At 36.1% G+C, this 15508-nt stretch overlaps 1 protein-coding gene across 1 annotated transcript in view; it reads left to right on the forward strand.

Annotated features, from left to right (window-relative positions):
• The first annotated feature begins 2266 nt into the window (after window positions 1-2266).
• The window catches only part of LGMN (legumain), a 139887-nt gene continuing 126645 nt past the window's right edge, over window positions 2267-15508 (forward strand). The window contains exon 1 of the mRNA XM_053697541.1: window positions 2267-2424. The gene's annotated coding sequence lies outside the window, so the exon portion shown is untranslated. The remainder of the gene's footprint in view (window positions 2425-15508) is intronic.

The raw sequence follows: 15508 nt of genomic DNA on the forward strand, positions 1-15508 counted from the left end.
GGAAGTGCATTCAGGGGGCTCCTGATGGGTTCTATCCCCAAGTTAATGTCTTAACTTTTGTGTCATTGGATTATACTAAGTGACACAAAGCCTATTTTTTATAGGGTAGTTGTCTATATGATGTATGTATTTCCATTATCACCTATTAGAGTGGAAAGGGGCAGTGCATTCAGGGTGCTCTTGAGGGGTCCTATCCCCAAGTTAGGGTTTTAATTTTGGTATCATTGGATTCTGCTCAGTCTGGGGTACATTTGGGTAGTAGTCATTAAGTGACACAAAGTCTAGATTGTATCGGTCAGATGTTCATAAAATGTATGTTTTTCCATTATCACCTATGATGAATAGGGTCAGTACATTCAGGGGGCTCTTGCGGGGTCCTATCCTCAAGTTAGGGTCTTAACTTTGGTGTCATTAAATTCTGCTCAGTCTGGGGTATATATGAGTAGTTGTCACTAAGTGACAAAAAACTTAGTTTTTATTGGGCACCTCTTTGTTTTGATGTATGTATCACCTATAAGAGTGGATATGGGCAGTGCATTCAGGGGGCTCCTTTGAGGTTCTATCCCCAAGTTAGGGTCTTAACTTTGGTGTTATTGGATTATGCTCAGTCTGTGGTATACTTGAGCAGTAGTCACTAAGTGACACAAAACCTAGTTTTTATAGGTCAAATGTTTATACAATGTAAGTGTTTGCCGTTATCACCTAAGAGAGTGGATAGGGGCAGTGAATTTAGGGGGCTCTTGCAGGGTCCTATTCCCAAGTTAGGGTCCTAAGTTTGATGTCATTGGATTCTACTCTCTCTCTCTCTGGGGTTTACTTGGATAGTGGTCACAAGGCCTAGCTTTTATAGTGCAGATGTTTATTTGATGTCTTCATTTGCATTATCACCTATGACAGTGGTTAGGGGCAGTGCATTTGGGGGCTTTTGATGGGTCCTATCCCCAAGTTAGGGTCTTAACTTTGGTGTCATTTGATTCTGCTCAGTCTGGGGTACATTTGGATAGTCGTTATTAAGTGACACAAAGCCTAGTTTTTATCGGTCAGATGTTTATAATATGTATGTTTTCTTGCGGGGTCCTATCCTCAAGTTAGGGTCTTAACTTTAGTGTCATTGGATTCTGCTCAATCTGAGGTATACTTGGGTAGTAGTCACTAAGTGACACAAAGCCTAGTTTTTATAGGGCGGATGTTTATATGATGTACGTATCACCTATGAGAGTGGATAGCGGCAGTGTATTTAGGGGGCACTTGCGGGGTCCTTTCCCCAAGTTAGGGTCCTAACTTTGATGTAATTGGATTCTGCTCTCTCTGGGGTTTACTTGGATAATAGTCATTAAGTGACACAAAGCCTTTTTTTGAAAGCTTCAAGTGCTCCCTAAAGACCTCTACTGTTCAGGGATGCATACAACCTACACTAACCTTTCTTTATACCAGTTCCTCTCCTCCATTGCTATCCCCTGAACCTCCTTAGCATGTAAGCCTAAGAGTCCAGCTATTTGAAGATCACCTTCTTAAGAGCTGACTACAAAAGTGCAACTCTTGGCAGGGCCCTCTACCCATTTGATCCCTATAATTGTTTTGTTGTACTCCGCATTTGTTTATAGCGCTGCAGAATCTGTTGGCGCTCTACAAATAACCGATAATAATAATAATAATAAAGCCTAGTTTTTATAAGGCAGATGTTTATATGATGCTGCTGTTTAATATCATCTATGAGAGTGGATAGGGGCAGTGCATTCAGGGGGCTCCTGAGGGGTCTAATCCCCAAGTTAGATTCCTAATGTTGATATTATTGTGTTATGCTCAGTCAGGGGTATGGTTGATTAGTAGTTATCAAGTGACACATATCTTTTTTTTTTTTATTTGGTTTTATTGGACATTGAAATCCCCATTAGATTTTGAATAATGAATAACGAATAAGTGTCGGATCTTATTGCCCTCTCTCATTACAGGTGCCAACAAAATAAATTACACAAGACTTTATTTTCTCTAGGGATGCAGGGCCCTGGTATGGTAGGTTCTAGTGATATGCAATGTGTTCACCCAGGTTTCAGGTGGGAACCGAAGCTTAATTCTCTCAGTGGCACGAAACTATTTGATATAAATAATAAGGTAAATAATTCATAGTCAACAAGATTCCAAGTAAGCTCCACACAAGAAGTGGCCCGAATCCACCCCTTTGATGACTCAGGAATCAGATCACGAGAATAGTCAGGGAGGGAGGTATCATGTGATAGGCCACCATCGCTGTCCTTCACGCCCGGCCCCTCCCCTGACTGCAGAGTATACAGGGCACAGTGGCCCCTTGGCTCAGAGACTGGCACAGAAACCCATCGGACTTCCTCTGCTTATCACTGCGGTCATCAGACACCAGATCTACAGTGACAAGAAGCCGCAGACTGCTGAAATCTTCCCACTGATTAGGTAATCTGCAGATTTATAACAGATATAGACTTATTCACTGACATCTGACAGATCACATGATCGTGTTATTGACTGTTGTTATCGGCCTATTGGTTCTATAGCTCCATATACAGATGTATTTGTCTCAGGGCATTTACTCCACTTAATTATGTTTTTCATTCCTTGTCATTTGGAATCCCTTAATTGTTTACTAATCTACACCGATATTTAATTTTGTGATCTCTGAATGTAATTGCGAAGATCTGACTTTTTTTTGTCGCCTGAACCTGTTATTATTCTCTGTATATCTAGATCTCTAACATAAATGTTCTTGCTGATCTATGTGCCTGTGATTGTGTTATTGATTCCCTCTTCCCTGGATACGGTTTTCTTGTTCTTCCAGCTAATCCTTTTCCTGGGAACTTGACAATGGGTTTTTATTCCTACTGACTGAGCTGATCTGCAGTTATTTTTTTAAAGCAAACTTCTATTTATTTTTCTCTTCAGAATAGAATATGAATCATGCACTTAGAATATTTGTGTTACATCTGAATATCTGATCATTTAATATCAGTATAAACACATTTATGCTGTAGTGCACAGATGTTTGTTAGTAGATATATGATTTGTGAATGGTAGTACACAAACAGACACCAAATAAACTATAGTTTAACCTCTTGACTGGATGTATAATATTTAGTATGAAGGGGATAATAGGATGACATTATCCTACTCAGATATGCCATGTTCCTGCCCATTGTCTCTGTTGGCATTGCACAAGTATAATTTTATTACAAAATTACAATATCATTTAGAACAAAATGGTATTGCAATGATAGCTTAACAAGGATATTTTAGTTACACAGAAGCAATATTCTTCTGCCCACTAACTTCATTTTGCTGACATGTCCAGAACAGGGTTAGGTTTTGGGGTGGTTTCCAGTGCTAGATCTAAGAGATATATTAACTGGGTTAGTTGCTTGATGTTTATAGATAAACATACCTATGGAATTCTATGAAGGTTATTAAAGGGACAGTTAATAAATACCTTGTAATTACAAGACATTTCTCTAGTTATAGAATAACACACTCAACCAAGTTCAAACATTTTTAAAACAAATTAAGATAAGAGGACAAAATAAACAATGTTAATATATTACAAAGTAGTTTTATTATGCATAACTAAAGATTTTATATTAAAATCTCAGAAAAGAGATCTATCACTTATGGTTTATCTTAACAGAGGAACATAGGAATGGGTGAAAAAACAAAAACTTTAATTTGTTACAGTAGTTCTTAACTTTTTTGTTAATTCATGACACATTTGAAAACTTGTCACACTCCTGAAATTATTTTTTTTTTTTTTTTGTGCCTGGGACAGATCAGTGAATCCTTTAATAAAAAAAAACAAAAAAAAACATCATGATAAAATAAAAATACAGGTACAAATCCCCAAATTCTAAAAGATTCTGAAATCCAGAATGTTAATTAATAATTTTAAAAATAAAATTATTAAAAAGTACCATTACTCCGCCAGTGAGTCACAATCTTCACTTTCTGTGTCTTGGATTTGGTTCTTGTGTTATAAAATGCAAATAATAATCAAAATGAATTGAAAACGATTACCTTTCTGATTACAGTACTGTATTATCTTACTGATGATACTCTGTATAAAAAAGTATTAAACATGATATAAGTCTACGTTTAGGTTGGGTTGCCTGTATAAGCTGTATATTGACATAAGATATTGCTTACACTTGGTTCCATCCCTTCTCTAAGCTGTCCCATTTTACAGATGCAAATATACAAATATTCCAGAAATTCAAACTATTCCAAAATCCAAACCTTTTCCGGCACAAGCAGTTTGGATAAAATGTTTTTTACCCATACAATCGCGCTCAAGAGCAGGATGATACTTGTGAACCAAACAGGACTGGCATACACAAGCAGTAATCAGCAGTCATGACTGTCTCTCAATTGTGATTAACTGTGTTTAATCCTTTTTGTGGGGATTAAACCCATAAATACCAAGTAACCTATGCGTAATAATACAATTCTCTTATACATTACATGGCCTTATATCATTGCTCTAACATATGTGTTTAAAAGGATATATCCGAATAGGTTACTCAGTCTCTCATAATCTTATTTGTTGACAAATGTTACAAAGTTATCTACAAAAACCATGGAAGAAAAAGAGAAACATAGTGTATTGCACTATGTTTTTTTTTCCTCCATGGTTTTTGTAGATGCTACAATATGTATTGATTTAAAATGATAGAACGGTACTAACACTTTATAGAGCTGTAAACCCTGTTCTAAGTATATACAGCATAGGTTACAGATGTCACAAGCCTCTGCAACTCAGGTACGTATAACAAATGTTTATTAAAACAATAAAAATAATAAAAGCAAGCAGTCACTTACAAGGGTGTCAAAAAAAACTCCACACCTTTTCAAGAAAACCTGGTATTTTCTCCTGGGGTTTTGAGTGAGTCCCCACAAGAGTTCTGACACAGCACAAAAATCCTCCTCCTATTTGTGATGGTTCCCCCTTATTAAATCCGACGTACGTTTCTCCAAATCCGTTTGGCTTTTTCAAGGATGATAGTCTTCACATGTTCAGTCCACTTTTTAAATCCCTGGGAAAGTTTTCATTGTAAGGTGAAATAAACTCTTGCATTCTAGGAAAGTCCTCTATAAAAAAAAAATATTAACTCTCGCATTTTCAAGGGAAAACAGATCTCCCATTATTTTGATCATTTCTACTTTTTTGATGTAAAGGAGCCAACATTACATACAGAGTACTTAAATGAGCATTTATAAAAACATACACATAGTTTGCATAGGAAGAGAATCCAGATTTCAAATTATTATCCATAACTGTATTTAAAAGGTAACATGAGATTTGAACCTGGCCATTACAATCCCAGGTAAAAAACATCACCATAATACAATTTCAGTATTTTCAAGTGAAGGTCAATTTTGATGAATTAGTGCCCGGTTTTTAATAATCCTTATAAAAACAATGGCACTATAATTCATCAAAATTGACATTTCAAGCGTTTTCTTCAAAAACGTACCTTTTAATCCTGAGAGCCGCTGCAGCGCTTCCTCCGCCCGTCGCAAGCCTTATTCGTGGGTCCAAAATGACGAATCCGGCTTCATCCAATCACAGCGTTCCCTCAGGCCATGATCCCCCGGGGGGAACGCCGTGATTAGAGGAAGCCGAATTCATATTTTTTTACGTAAGCAGAGGCTTCCGACGGCTGGGGAAATCAATGGAGCAGCTTTCAGGATTAAAAGGTAAGTTTTTGAAGAAAACGCTTGAAATGTCAATATTGATGAATTAAAGTGCCCTTGGTTTTAATAGGATTTTTAAAAACCAGGCACTTATTCGTCAAAATTAACCTTCACTTTCAGTATATAATCTAATTTAATCATCTATAAATTTAATTTTAATAAAAAACAATTATACAAAGAGTCTATATAAAATATAAAATAACCTTTCCCATTTACTTCCAGTATAAAATTTGATTCATTCTCTTGGTATCCTTTGTTAAAGAGTAAACCTATGTAGGCTCAGGAACGTGTCTTTAGCACTATGTTTGCAACAATTTTTATTGCAGTGTTATATGATGATGCAAATACTTCTGTTATATAATGCTAAAGACACATGCATGCTCCTGAGCTCCTATAAGCCTGCCTAGATTTACTCTTCAACAAAGGATAGCAACGAAATTAAGCAAATTTGATTACAGAAGTAAGTTGCAAAGTTGTTTCAAAATGCATGCTCTATCTGAATCATGAACACTTCATTTTGACTTTATTTCCCCACATATAAACAATACCATTTGGAAGTGAAATTATAAGAAAAACAAAACTTGCATTGAAATTGGAGTTGATTAAGAAGGGGGTAAAGTACCTGTTGCTGTTGTGCCAACAAATAACTGTGCCAACTGTCAGACTGAGATGCAAAATGTGGGCTTAAGTGAGTATTCTGTGGCTTTATACAAAGCAAATCAAGAGGAGCAGTCTGCTTAACAGCATCTCTGCTGTCTTTCATGTGGCCTAGCTTTCTGAGCACTGGCAGAACTGTTAATCACAAAATTCTAGCAACAGCAACATCTGAGCAGGAGTTCTGTGTTCGGCTGCATCTGTACCAACCTTCAAAGGTAGGTGCCAGGAAATAGATTTAAAGGGACAGATAGGTCATTTTTAAACAACTATATAATTAACTTTTATTATCAAATTTGCTTTGTTCTTTTGGTATTCTTTGTTGAAGGCTAAACCTAGGTAGTATTCTTGGGCTGATCTCTAAGATATTGCAGGTTGCCTCTTATCTCACAGTCTGGCAGTGAAAAGCTAATACAATGCACTGATAGTTCATGTATACCATATAGATACCATTGTGCTCACTCCTGTGGTGTTATGCAGGAGTCAGCACTAACTGGCTGAAATACAAGTTTGTAAAAAGTACTAAGATAAGGGGGCTGTCTGCATAGATACAATGTAATCACAGAGGTTAAAGGTATATTAATATAAGTGTTGGTTATGTAAAAATGGGGAAAGGATAATAAAAGGATTATGTTTTTAAACAATAAAAAAATTCTAGTAGATTGTCCCTTTTAATATTGTTATAATATTATTTATACATAAAGCACCAATATATCTCACGTCATGTACAAAGGTTATATAAGATTTATATTGAGGTTTTTTCAGTTATTCAGAAATAAATTAACTGAGAGCTTTGTTTGTGAGTTACCTTCTTGACTAGGTTTGTCCAACGCAAGACCACAGGGCTACGATTTTATCTGACCCCCCAATTCTCCATACTGAATAATGTATGTGTTGGAATCAGGATAGAATTTTTATTAAATATGATCTTCAAGCAGGAAATATGTATACAGTATGTATCAATGCTGAAATATTCTCTTTTAGATGGAACAAATATTTTTTTCAGTTTATTGACATAGGAGTCATTTTTTGAATTGAAGGGATGTGAAACCCCAAATTATTCTTTTGTGAATCAGAGAGAGAATTAAAAAAAAGTTTTAAATTCTATTATTAAATTTGCTTCATTCCCATGATATTTTTTATTGAAGAGATACCTAGGTATACATCTGGAACACTACATGACAGGCTATAGTGCTGCCATTTAGTGCTCTTGCAAATGGATAACATTCTTGCAAAACTACTGCCATATAGTGCTCCAGGAATGGGCTGGCTACTAAGCATACGCCCCTGCTTTTCAACAAAAGATACAAAGAGAACAAAGAAAAATTGATAATAGAAGTAAATTATGTTATTTTTTTTTAAATTGCTTGCTCTTTCTGAATCATGAAAGAAAAAAATTGGGTTTCATATTCCTTTAAGGCATAGTAAAAACTGTTAGCTCTATTTCCAAATAATACTCTGCAGTTATTCTAATTCCAAAATTACATAGGCATTTCCAGAGGGGATATTTAGGTAGGAGACAGGGTAATGTGCATACTCCTTTACTTAAAGTGCCATAAAACAGGTTTAGATCTGTGCATATCCTAAAAGGGGCTAATTAATTAAAAATAGTTTGCGTAAAAAAATTGTTTCAAATTGCTGGCAAGTATTTTAAAATACTTTTCAAAAATAAGCAAAAATGCTTACAAAGCTATGCTGTCTGGAGCACTGTGCTCCACCCCCCTTATTAGTGTTTAGACACAGGCGTTGTATTTTAACTGAGTTCACAGCTTCTAGGCATGCTCCAGCAGATAATCCCTATTCACTTTTGCATTCTACCAAAACAACAATAGATATAGATACGGCCATAGAAGGAAATGGGGGGGGGGGGTTTAGAGCTTTACAATTCAGAAACTTAAATAATAGGGTTAATGGCGATGCACTGCAGTATACATTTGCAGGTAAACTAATTAAAGTACATATTATTATATTTTGTCTCTATCCCAACTTGTTTTATGTCCCTTTAAAGAGGAAGCCAAGTGTTTAATTAAACCGAGCTACAGGTGGTGGACTGAAACAGTGGGTTCAGGGCTGAAAACTAGAGACCAGGAATAGGTGTGAAGGTGCAATGGGAGTATGGGTGCTATGGTGCTTGGGTTTGTCAAGCCCTACTGTATGTAATTAAAGCATTTTATTATTGCATTAGAATGCAATATCCTTATTTAATTTGCATGGGTTAAACATAGAATTCTACAGTGTGTAGCACAAAAATTAAATGATCTAATACTGGAGGCCAAATTAAACCTACTACCTGTTTTTGTGCAGCCTATGAGCTAAGAAATCTTCTTTCTTTTTTTCCCACCCACATTTTTAAAGTGAATGTAAACTTACACGAATGAGTGCCCTGTTTTTAAAACTACTATTAAAAACAGGGGCACTTTCATTCATGAAAGTTTACATTTCAGCGGTTTTGTTAAAATATTTACCTTTTCTTCTTGCAAGCCGGAGCAGCGTTTCCCCCGCCCGCAAGTCATATCTTCTTACGTCAGCAATGACGAATCTGGCTTCCTCCAATCACGAAGTGGCCTCAGGCAATGTTTGCTCTGGAAGGAAGCCATGATTGGAGTAAGCCGGATTCGTCATTTGTGATGTAAGAAGAGACGACCTGCGTTCGGGGGAATTGCTGCTCTGGCTTGCAAGAAGAAAAGTTAAGTATTTTAACAAAACCTCTGAAATGTGAACTTGTATGAATGAAAGTGCCACAGTATTTAATATTATTTTTAAAAACTGGGCATTCATGTGTGAAAATTTACCTTCACTTTAAGTGAATCAGAAGAGTAATATTTTGTAACACATTCAAATTATATCAATTTCAAATGTCATTGTCCATAAATAAGGTTTTAGACGAACTCTTGCCAAGGGATTAAACATACAGTAAAAGTGCTGCTTGGGACCTGCAGATCAGTGCTGGTTCCGAGCAGAACCCGAATCTAATCCAATCAGCAGCACTTGTTACACACCTGATTGAATCAGCGGTACAGTAGCGCAGGGTCGATTGTCTTAAAGTGAATGTAAATTTTGATGCTAAAGTGCCCGGTTTTAAAAAATTTGATTAAAAACAGGGGCACTTTAATTCATCAAAATTTACATTTCACTCGTGTTGTGAAAACACCTTTTAATCTTGACTGCCGCTCCAGCTTCACCCGGTCATCGCAAGCCTCTTCCTATGTCAAAAAATGACAGATCGGTCATCCTCCAATTACGTCTCCCCCCCCCCCCCCCCGGGGGAATCAGTGTCTGATGCAACGCCATGATTGGAGGAAGCTGGATTCCTCATTTTTAGATCCAGGAAGAGGCTTTGCGATGGGCGGAGAAAGCTATGCAGCGGCTGTCAAGATTTAAAGGTAAGTATTTCACAACACAAGTGAAATGTAAATTTTAATGAATTAAAGTGCCCCTGTTTTTAATCAAATTTTTAAAAACCGGGCAATTTATCATCAAAATTTACATTCACTTTAAAATGACATGCTGTAACGAATTAGAGCATGTAATTTTTCAACTATTATGGTTGTAAAGTTCAGTATTTGAGACAGAGATGTGGTGCTCTGTCGCTTTACACTGACGCTTGTCACAGTATAATATACTCTGACAAATATTTTTACTAAAAGGAAAGCTGCAGCCAAATAAAATGAGCATTATTAAAGGAGACTATCTTGCCACAACAGAATTTCTTCACAAAATAATGAAAAAAAAAAAGGCTGCAACTAGTAAGTTTCTGAGGGGCTCATTTCCTTGTCATATATTTTGTTAATTGAATTCATCAATAAAAACAAAATGTGTAAATTTGATATTGCAGTACCTACATAATGTTCTTGATTTTGTCTCTTGGCCTTTAAAGCCTAAAATATTAACTATCTGGCCCTTTACACACACAAAAAAAGAAAAATACCGACCCCTGCTCTAATGAAGTAGACAGGGTCATTAATTGTGGAAATCCAGAGGTTTTTGAACTACATTTTCCATGATGCTCAGCCAGCATTTCTGCTTGATGTGCATCATGGGAAATATAGCTCCAAAACCTCTGGAGGGCCACAATTGATGAACCTTGGTAATATCTGCACTACAATGTATGTTTAAAATTAACTCCAAATGGAACTTTTTTTCTTGAAATTGTGCAAAACTTTACTATATTGGTAATAATTTTTTTAATAGTTAACAATTTAAATGTAATTTAATATCCCTTCCTGTTCCTGTTTTTACGCAATATTTATCTAGACGTGAGGCAGTCTTGTGATTAACAAAGTAGCTTGCACAATATCATAAGTGAGGTGTAACTTTCGTTGGAATCATATGTATTAGTACGATTTTGGCTTTCATAAAAAATATTTAGATCAGGCCAAAAGCTGTCGCCTAGCAACCCTCTTGGTTGCCAAAGTGAGCTGCAGTGCATTGTTGTACTTTTAGCAGCCATGGGTTTTAAAAAAAAAAAAAGTGTTATTTAATCTTCTTGTCAGTGTTAAAGGGACATTAAACACTTTGAGATGGTAATATAAAATGATAAATCATATATATAAAAATAAGTCCGCAATAAACTTTCATTATTTATTTTGTCCCCTTTTCCTGTAATTCCATTGTGAGCTTTTCAGTTCCTGTTAGAAATGGAAGTGCAGAACAGTGTTATATTCCACACAGCCATTGGCTGCACACTCTAATGACCTACTTATAACTGTCTTTAATTGGCCACGGCAGAGAAGGTAACCTAAGTTGCAATATGGCAGCTCCCATTGTTTTATAGGCACTAAAACTTTACACTTATTTTGACACTTTTTAAACCACTAATGACACTTTATAAAATGCATTTACATATTATTTTCAGACTAATCTTTTCTTTAAATGCATCTTTCTATCTAGTATTTATTTAATGTTTAATGTCCTTTTAAATGTGGATGCTGCCCCGCTAGCCCTAAAAATGGATGGACCTTGTTCTGCCCCTATTGGATAAACAGGTGCCTATGTGTTTAAAGGGACATTAAAGTGATAGTAAATCCTAGCGTTTGTGAAACGCTAGGATTTACCAATGGAACAAATAAAGGGGACTTTCAGTCATGAAGTATAAAATACAGTGAAAAGGTGCAACAAACATATAAAATATTTCATGCTGAAGTTCCTTAATTTTTCTGAAGCTTTCGCTGCGCTGAGCGCCTCAGGCAGTCCACGGCAGAACGCTATTTTGCTGTGAGGTGATCACATAATGCTAGCTGGCCCGCACGACTATTGACTAAGAGGTGGAAATGCCACCTCACAGCAAAATAGCGTTCTGCTGTGGGCTGTCTGAGGTGCTCAGTGCGGTGAATGCTTCAGACAAATAAAGCAACTTTTAGCATGAAGTATTTTATACCTTTTATTTGTTCCACTGGTAAATCCTAGCGTTTCACAAACACTAGGATTTAATATCACTTTAAACTTCTGGGTACAACTACAATACAAGGTTACTAATCAAGCTATTGTTTTCCCTCCTGTACCAGCAGCTGTCTTTATTTTAACTAATTACAGAATCTAGTTGGTAAAGCTTTACATTTTATACTGGGCGCCGCCATCTTGTATCTTGCGTTTTGTTGCATCCTGTGACAGAAGCAGTGACTTTCACAGATCTGCTTTTTCACAGCTGTACCTTTCACTTCAGTTTAGCTCACACAATAGAGGGCAGAAGTGTTAATTGTTTTGTAGTTTTGTGCACAGTTTAAATGTTAAAAAAACAAATATAAGCTTCATGATGGCGGCTTCCAGTGTAAAGATGCAGAGCTTCACCAACTGATAATTGTAAGGGGTTAAAATAAGAGCATGACTTTGAAGTCAGCTGCTGTACTTTTAAACCTGCGCGACTGGTGATTAGAAGATCATACTGCTGCTGATTGGCACACTGACCGTGTACTGGGTGAGTGCTGCAATGCTTGTGGTTCCTCAGTCAGACTTTACCTATGTGTTTAACCCAATTGCGAGGTAAACACTAAAGGGTTAATCACAATTGTGTGCTTGTTTTTGTCGAATAGTGATTTCTGAATGTTGGCTAGTATTGTCAGTGTGTTTTTCCATTGATCACAAAATGCATTTATTATTAAAGGGACATTCCAGTCAAAATTTAAATGCACATAGATTAAAGTGAAAGTAAATCCTAGCGTTTTTACAAACGCTAGGATTTACTATTGAAACAAATAAAGGGCACTTTTATTCATGAAGTACTGTATAAGATACTTTATGTAGAAAGCTCCTTTATTTGATTCAACCGATCGCCGTTCTTAGCTGCTACAGCAGCGCATGGCTAAAAATTTTTTGGCTAAGAGGTGAAATTTTCACCTCTTAGCTAATAGCCGTGCGGTAAATCTGGCTCCCATGGGCGCCAAGCCGGATTTACCGCACGGCTATTGGCTAAGAGGTGAAAACGTCACCTCTTAGCCAAAAATTTTTTATCCGTGGGCTGCTGTAGGAGCTAAGAGCGGCGATCGATTGAATCAAATAAAGGAGCTTTCTACATGAAGTATCTTATACTTCATGAATGAAAGTGCCCTTTATTTCTTTCAATAGTAAATCCTAGCGTTTGTAAAACGCTAGGATTTACTTTCACTTTAATTACATCTTTGAATAGAAACATATTAGCATTATACATGTATTAGCAAAAATGCTTTTAGTAAAAGTTATCACTGTTTTAGTGTTAGCATTTTTCTCTGCACGTTCATGTGAAGCATAACTAGATATTGTCACTGCACCCACGTTTTAAATAATGTAGCTGCTCAGATAATCAGTGGGGCTTGTATCATGTCAGCAAATAACAAATTGAGTCTTTACCAGATGGTACAAGCACCTTAGGCTCTCAAACAAGTGCTGTGTTTAAAATGCTGGTGCACGGTGCATACTTAAATATACTTTTGAAACAGCTATAGTTTTTATTAGAAGTATTTTTGCTAATGCATGTATATTACTAAATTGCTTCTGTTCAATACCCAAATGCACCCATGTGGCTTTCAATTTTAGCTGGAATATCCCTTTAATACCCCTGAAGCTATAAATTGTTACCCCCCCAATAAAATACAAAATAATTATCTGCATCGTTAATCTCCTGATTTTGGAATCCAAAAATCAAATGTGCATGAATAATGACAAATGTCAACAATCTGTTTGGTGACGATGCTTTCTAATTGAATCCAATATGGCAAGGTAATGTCAATTTGTTTTGCACATTTAAATACTTTTTTGGAATACTTAGTAAAAAGTGAAAAAGTATTGTCCTGGGTTTATCAAGCCCTTTTAGCCGTGGCATTTGATAAGTGAAAAATGGCAGCTTAAATATGTTGTTACCTATTGAGAATTTCGATTGTGATCAGGAAAACCGGACTGGCACATGTTAAAGGGATATTATACACTAGATTTTTCTTTGCATACATGTTTTGTAGATGATCTATATAGCCCATACAGGTTTTTTTTTAAATGTATAGTTTTGCTTATTTTTAAATAACATTGCGCTTATTTTCAGACTAACCAAACCCCAAAGTTTTAAAAGTAGACTGTTGTCTACCTACTCCAGCTGGCTCCTGTTTGTGTAAAGGGTCTTTTCATATGCAGAGGAAGAGGGGAGGGGGATAGTGTTTGCTCTTTTTGCTATACAACCACTATCAGTGGGTGTTCCAGTAACCTTTTCAACAGAGCTAAACTGGGAGCTTCTAAGTAAGTTTTTAAATGGGTTTATATTGGATATTTATATCAGCATCTGTGCATCTTATTCTTTATAATAGTGTCTATTACATGCAGTTATATGAAAATTGTTGTTTACTGTATAGGGACACTTTTTTACCAAACCTGATAATGTAAAAAAAGGCTTCTGATAAACAATGAAATCAGCTGATTGTGGTCGTGTTGACATTAAAAAGGACTCATCTGCACCAGCAACATATCAATAGCTATCAAATTATAGATTATATGCTGTAATGATTTAGAACATGTCTTTATGCTTTGGAATTTCCCTTTAAATTTGAAAACATTTCTTGCTCATCTGCTGCAATTTTCTTCTTGTCCGCGACCAGTGGAAATCTCCAGCACCAATAATAACTATTTTTTAGCAGCTACCTCTAATCTGTTCCTAAAGAACTTTAAATCCCAGTATGGGGAACAGTGTTATGTAAAATAATACAGGTATCAGCGATATACGGTGCTTATTTTCATCAGTTAAGAAAACAACAGACATCACGTTTCATCATAAAATTAGTGTTCTGTTCTGAGTCAGCTCTCAGGTGTTCACATAACACATAAACAAAAATGTATTTCCAAAGGTTGTTTTTTTTCAAAATACACAGTCATATGATACAAAAGTCAGCCAACTTCCTTGTTCACGCTATGCAAGGTTTAAATGTAGGACGGCATTCTAGAACAGGTACAGAAGCTTCATTAACTCTTTCCCTGTCTATGGTTTTGTCGGCTATTGACCTGCTGAAAACTGAAGGAATTAAAGGGACATTAAAGTCAAAATTAAAGTTTCATGATTCATGTAGAACATGTGATTTTTTAAACAATTTTCCAGTTTACTTCTGTTATCTAGTTTGCTTTGTTCCCTTGGTATCCTTTGTAGAAAAGCATATGTAGGTAGGCTCTAGAGTAGCATTGCAATTGCTGGGAGCTAACTGCTGATTGGTGGCTGCACATATATGTCTTTTGTCATTAGGTCACCTGGTGTATTTAGCTAGCTCCCAGTAGTGCATTGCTAGTCCTTCAACAAAGAATACCAAAAGAATGAAGCATATTTGATACTAAATTTGGAAGTTGGAAAGTTGTTTAAACTTGTATTCTGTCTGAATCAGATTGGGGTTCTTTAAGAGAACTGTCTGTATTTATAAAGGCATAACCACAAAAAGGAAATAGTATATTCATGATATCATACCTCCCAACATTTCAAAATTCAAAAGAGGGACTGCCCCCCCCCCCACGGGTAAAAATTTAAATGTGGTGGGCAGGAGCAGGGACTCGGCTTAAAAAAAATCATAAGACCAAAGTAATATAAATAAAATTCTAAATAAAGTCATTTCTTTTAATGATCTTAGGCAGCAAATCAAACACAAGCTCAAACCACTGGTATGACTATGTGAGCTCTGTATTTAATTATCTTTTGCAGAGACAGTGCTAA

This window comes from Bombina bombina, chromosome 1 (assembly GCF_027579735.1).
Source record: "Bombina bombina isolate aBomBom1 chromosome 1, aBomBom1.pri, whole genome shotgun sequence".
NCBI lineage: Eukaryota > Metazoa > Chordata > Amphibia > Anura > Bombinatoridae > Bombina > Bombina bombina.